The sequence below is a fragment of the Callorhinus ursinus genome, unplaced genomic scaffold (genome assembly GCF_003265705.2).
Source record: "Callorhinus ursinus isolate GAN/ISIS: 27379988/994484 unplaced genomic scaffold, GSC_fseal_2.0 scaffold919, whole genome shotgun sequence".
Taxonomy (NCBI): domain Eukaryota; kingdom Metazoa; phylum Chordata; class Mammalia; order Carnivora; family Otariidae; genus Callorhinus; species Callorhinus ursinus.
Window position 1 is genome coordinate 8,461 of NW_027397974.1, and position 6,684 is coordinate 15,144.

The 6,684-nt window shown below is 39.1% G+C and overlaps 1 pseudogene; it reads right to left on the minus strand.

Annotated features, from left to right (window-relative positions):
- Positions 1-2,841: 2,841 nt before the first annotated feature.
- Positions 2,842-3,954, minus strand: LOC112818080 (omega-amidase NIT2 pseudogene; annotated as a pseudogene).
- Between the last annotated feature and the right edge of the window lie 2,730 nt (positions 3,955-6,684).

Genomic DNA, 6,684 nt, shown 5'->3' on the forward strand with positions numbered 1-6,684 from the left:
AGCCATACTGTGGAAAGAGCTGAGATATCCATTGACAGATGAATGGATAAAGAAGATGTGGTATAAAAAAAAAAAGATGTGGTATATACATACAATGGAATATTACTCAGCTATCGGAAAATACGAATACTTACCATTTACATCAATGTGGATGGAACTGAAGAGTATTATGCTGAGTGAAATAAGTCAGAGAAAGGTAGTTATCATATGGTTTCACTCATATGTGGAGCATAGGAAACAGCGCAGAGGATCATAGGGGAAGGGACAGAAAACAGAATGGGAAGTCATCAGAGAGGGAGAAAAACCATGACAGCCTCTTAACTATAGGAAATAAACTGAGGGTTACTGGAGCAGAGGTGGGTGGGGGGATGGGGTAATTGGATGAAGGGCATTAAGGAGGGCATGTGCTGTATATGAGCACTGGGTATTATATGAAACTGATAAATTATTGAACATTACATCTGAAACTAATGATGTGCTTTAAGTTGGCTAATTGAATTTAAATAAAAAATAATAAATCTCAAAAAAAAGATAAGGAGTCTTCTAATGAAATCATTTTTATTTCTTATGGGATTGCCAACATGACTATTGAGAAGGTGGGAACACAATCACATACACCATTACAAACATACACACAAACATACACAAGCACACTTTATACAAATGAAGCACAAAAGACAAGCTAATCATTCAGATTTCAGAGACAGTTTAACACCCGGAAACAGTGTGTAAAATTTTATATATGGCCTCAAATATTTTTAAAACTTAAAATATAATTTACATATAATGAAATATATAGTATATTGTGTATATATCTACATATGTTGTGTATGCGTGTGTGTGCGTATAATTTTTGGTATATTATTTATTTGATATATTATGCTGTTTTGACATCTTAAAATGTCTGTGGCTGGGAAGAGGTGGTCTTTCCTGGGTCTAGTCATTCTTGAGATAGCAAAGGGCCCAGCAAGGGGCATGTTTTTGATATGCAGACAGATCAGTCCCAGATTGTTTGATTGGCCTGTACAACCCAGGAGGCAATGTTCTTCTGAATTAATCACCCCAAGGCCAGGTGTCAGGCAACTAGGGACCACCGCAATAGCCCAGAACTAGGTAATCCTAAACTGTTCATCTGCCCTGCCTTGCCTTTCCCACAAAAAACTCCAATAAGGTCTATAGCGTAAACCTTGCTCCTGTCTTCTGCCTCCTGACCACCTAAGTATCTTTCCTAGTGGCCCTGCATGGTGTGTCATGCCTCCTGTCTCTAGGACCTGTGAGTGTATTAAACTTTATTTATTGCTGAGCCTTCCCTCTGTCTCCTCCTCTTGTGGCTGCACCTGATTGACCATCTCATAAAATAATCCAAAACACAGAGATATTAAGGATATAATTTCTTCAGTTTCATAAACACATAAACCATCTATTCCATACCACAATCAGGTATAGAATATTTCCATCATTCTTTTTTTTTTCTTTACAAAATGTTTTTAGCAGCTTTATTTCTAATAGCCAAAAACTGGAAACTCAAATGTCTATCAAATTATGGTATATCCATATAATGGACTACCACTCAGCAATAAAAAATAAATGAGTGACACACACAGGTATGTCTCCCCAAATAGTCATGATGAGTGAAAGAAGACAAAAAAGTATACACATTAAGTACGATTCCACTTTTAGGTAATTGCAGAAAATTCAAACTTATCTACAGTGACAAAGCTGATCAGTGACTGCCTGGGGATGAGAAGAGTAGCTAGAGGGGATTATACAAGAACACAAGAAAATTGCAGGGAGGCGGGAGGTGAGGGTTGTTCATTATCTTGATTAGAGTGGTTTCATGGATGTATACATGTGTCCAATTTTACCAAATTGTATACTTAATTTTAAAATGTCATTTACCTTTTTCACTCTTGTATTCCTCTGAGTATACAATGATGGTTTCCAAAGGTTAAATGACATGATGATGTCATCACTCCTATAGCTAATAAAATGTGTGCTCATGCATTCTTTTGTTTTAAAATTTTGTTTTATTTTCCAGGATGGTAAATATATATGTAAACAGTGGTGTGCTAGAGCAGGACTGCACCAGCTCACAAGTGCTAACTGCATTTATTTCCAACTCTGTTTAGAGGTGTCATACTGACAGTCTGAACCTTGGCCACAGTGAAAGTATTTACACCATGGAAACTGGCAAATGCTACTGCAAAATCAGGGTTTTGGGGACAGCTGGTTGTTAAACGTTTTACCAGCCCAAAATATACATAAAAATAAAGTTCATTGGAATTCTTAATTTTTAATGGTGCAAAAGGATTCTGAAAACCACTAGGCTAAAAATTTGCCTTTATCAAGCTAGAAAGTGTTACTAGGGAGAAAAACAAAAAGAAAAAGATTTTCAGACACTCGTCCCATCAAGAAAATCTTTTGCAGAGACTCATCTTTGGTTGCCTTGACCAAATGCCACCAGTCATTCTCCCAGAGGACTCACTGTTGACACAGCCTTTCCCCTAAGACCAGGAGGGTCTGGGCTTGATTCATTAGCTCCTTCTTGAATCTGAAGAACCTCCAGGCTGCTAGGAAGGACTGGGGCTGCCATCTCCTCTAGCAAACACCAAGGGTTATCACCTTGCTTCCCATAGTTGCTCGCAGACTAAAAATGTAACTTTAACATCCTGCTCCAAAAAAGCGTAGCACCAGACCAAGTTTTCTACATAATGGATTCCAACTCCAGCAATGAGATGAGAGGTGTGTGTGACACAAATGTATTTGTAGCAGGTGAATCAACCTAGATACCAAGGTCTGATACTTTTACCAACTACTATGAGGCAACTTAGCATGCATCCCCTCTTCCTTCTGCTCTCAATGCCAGCCTGAGTCCTTTTTAACTATTTAATATGGTGTGAAAAATACCATGTGCTGATGCTCCATCATCTCATTAGAAAGTTCCCAGGAAGGGGAAAAAGCTGAAATTAAAAAAAAAAAAAATCTCTTTAAAGAATTCAGCAGGGAATGGATTACGTTGCAGGAACATAGCCTCCTGTTTGTAACATGTTAGAAACATAAACCTTAGGGCTTTTTCGCCTCCACTGCATAGAGGTCAGACCGCTTCTGGCTAAAAATGGGGATTTGCTGGCGTATTTCAGCCAACTTCTTCAGGTCTATGTCTGAACACATGACCGTCTCCTCGGTGCCGGCTTCAGCAAGGACATCCCCCCAAGGACTCACAATAGTGCTGTGTCCCCAGGCAACATATGAGGCTTGATCATCCCGGGCAGGAGATGCTGTGGCCACATACACCTGATTGTCAACAGCCCGGCCTCGTTGAGGCAACTCCCAGTGGGCTGGTCCAGTGGTCATATTAAAAGCTCCAGGATATACCAACAGCTGACAGCCTCTCTGGGCGTAGATCTGGGCGAGCTCCGCAAAGCGCAGGTCATAGCAGATGCCCAGGCCCACTCTGCAGTAAGGAGTATCAAATGTGGAGAAACTATCACCAGGACTCAGCGTTTTAGATTCTTGAAATGTAATTTTCCCAGGAACATCAATGTCAAACAGATGGAGCTTTCTGTACTTTACCAGTAAAGTGCCATCAGGACCAAACACGGCACAGGTATTATATAATTTCCCAGCATCCTCTTCAGGAATGGAACCTCCAATGAGATATATACAGCACTCCTTTGCTGCTTCAGAAAGCTTCTGTGTGGATTCACCAGGAATTTTCTCAGCATATTCAGGAAAATATTTCGTGCCATATGGAGAATTGAAGCATTCTGGCAGAGAAACGATTTTGCCTCCTTGTGTTGCTGCCTCCCGGATGAGGCCACAGGCTCGAGTGAGGTTGTCTGATTTGATGGAAGAAACCTGAAGCTGGATGAGGGCCAAGCGGAAAGTGGCCATTGCTCTCCCAGGTAGCACCATCAGCGGTGCGGCCCCAGCAGAGGTCTCTGGACTGAGCGCGGCGACCTCCATCATTCTTTATGCCTTCTGACAATCAGGCCTGCTCCCCCATTTTCAAAGCAACCACTGATCTGATTTCCAACACCAACGGTTTGTTTTCCCTTTTCTAAACTTCATATAAATGCAGTTACTCTTTTGTGCCTGGATTCTTTCACTCAGCATGTTGTTTTTGAGATTCATCTTAGCTCTGTGTGTAAAAATAATTATTCCCTTTCCTTTTTCTTACTGATTATTCTATTGTGTGTTTAGTATTCTCTCGTTGATGGACCCCTAGGTTATTTTCAGTGTTTCATGCTTACTAAAAAAATGCTACAGTGGCTCTTTGTTTACATGTTTTTGTGGACGTGTTTTCCTCTTTCTTAGATAAATATCTAGAAGTGGAATACCTGGGTCATGGGGAAGATACATGCATAACGTTTTAAGAAACTCCTAAACAATTTTCCAAATTAGTTGTACTTTTTTACACCTCTCTCCATAGTGTATGAGGTTCTGGCTGTTCCACAACCTGTCCAACATTCAGTGTTGACACTCTTTCCTTAATAGGTAATGACATTATTTTTCTTGACAATTCTAATGAATGCATAGTGGTATATTCCTGTCATTTTAATTTTCATTTCCCTGATGGCTAATGATTATTAATACTTTTTGTTATATTATTAGCTATGTGTATACCATATTTTATGAAGTTCCTATTCAAATATTTTGCCCATTATTTTGTCATTTTATTATTGAGTTGGAAGTTATTTATATATTCTGAACATATGACCTCTGTGAACTATATATGTAAATAAGATTTTCTCCCAGTGTATGTATTGCCTATTATACAAAAATATTTTATAAATTTAAATAACTTTATTAAGATATATTTAACATTTGTTAAATATTTGTACAATTCTATGCATTTTGAAAAATACATAAACTCATGTAACCACTACCATAATCGAAGTAGAGAATATTTTATTACCACAGAAAAGTCCCTTATGCCCCTCTAGAGTCATTCATCTTTTCAATCCTAATGTCTAGGCAATTACTGATCTACTTTCTGTCATTGTAGAGTAGTCTTGAAAATTTAACTTTAATGTAAATAGAATCACACAGTCTTTTATGTCTGGTTTCTTTAGTCCAGTGTATGTTACTGCATTGTATCAGTAGTTCTTCCTTTTTATTGGTGAATGATACTCTCTTGCATGGATATATGATAGTTTGCATATCCATTTATCTGTCAATGGATATTTGGTTTGTTTCCAGCCTGGGACTATTAGAAATAGAGGTGCTATGAAAATTCATATGTAATTCTTTTTTGTGTGTATATGCATTTTTTTAAAATTTTTTATTATTATGTTAATCACCATACATTACATCATTAGTTTTTGATGTAGTGTTCCATGAGTCATTGTTTGTGCATAACACCCAGTGCTCCACGCAGAATGTGCCCTCTTTAATACCCATCACCAGGCTAACCCATCCCCCCACCCCCCTCCAATCTAGAAACCTCAGTCTGTTTCTCAGAGTACATCCTCTCTCATGGTTGGTCTCCCCCTCTGATTTACTCCCCTTCATTCTTCCCCTCCTGGAACTTCTCCTTTTTTTTCCTAACATATATTGCATTATTTGTTTCAGAAGTACAGATCTGTGATTCAACAGTCTTGCACAATTCACAGTGCTCACAGCAGCACATACCCTCCCCAATGTCTATCACCCAGCCACCCAATCCCTCCCACCCCCCACCACTCCAGCAACCCTCAGTTTGTTTCCTGAGATTAAGAAGTCCTCATATCATATATGAGGTCATATAATACATGTCTTTCTCTGATTCACTTATTTCACTCAGCATAACACCCTCCAGTTCCATCCACGTTGTTGCAAATGGCAAGATCTCATTCCTTTTGATGGCTGCATAATATTCCATTGTATATATGTACCATAACTTCTTTATCCATTCATCTGTCGATGGACATCTTTGCTCTTTCCACAGTTTGGCTATTGTGGACATTGCTGCTATAAACATTGGGGTACACGTACCCCTTCAGGTCCCCACATTTGTATCTTTGTGGTAAATACCCAGTAGTGCAATTGCTGGATCATATGGTAGCTCTATTTTCAACTGTTTGAGGAAGCTCAATACTGTTTTCCAGAGGGGTTGCACCAGCTTGCATTCCCACCAACAGTGTAGAAGGGTTCCCCTTTCTCCGCATCCCCACCAACATCTGTCGTTTCCTGACTTGTTAATTTTAGCCATTCTGATGGGCGTGAGGTGGTATCTCATTGAGGTTTTGATTTGGATTTCCCTGATGCCGAGCGATGTGGAGCACTTTTTCATGTGTCTGTTGGGCATTTCGATGTCTTCTTTGGAAAAATGTCTGTTCATGTCTTCTGCCCATTTCTTGATTAGATTATTTGTTCTTTGGGTGTTGAGTTTAAAGAGTTCTTTATAGATATTGGATAGTAGACCTTTATCTGATATGTCATCTGCAAATATTTTCTCCCATTCTGTGGGATGTCTTTTGGTTTTGTGAACTGTTTCTTTTGCTGTGCAAAAGCTTTTTATCTTGATGAAATCCCAATAGTCCATTTTTGCCCTTGCTTCCCTTGCCTTTGGTGATGTTTCTAGAAAGAAGTTGCTACAGCTGATGTTGAAGAGGTTGCTGCCTGTGTTCAACTTTAGGATTTGGATGGACTCCTGTCTCACGTTTAGGTCTTTCAACCATTTGGAGTCTATTTTTGTGTGTG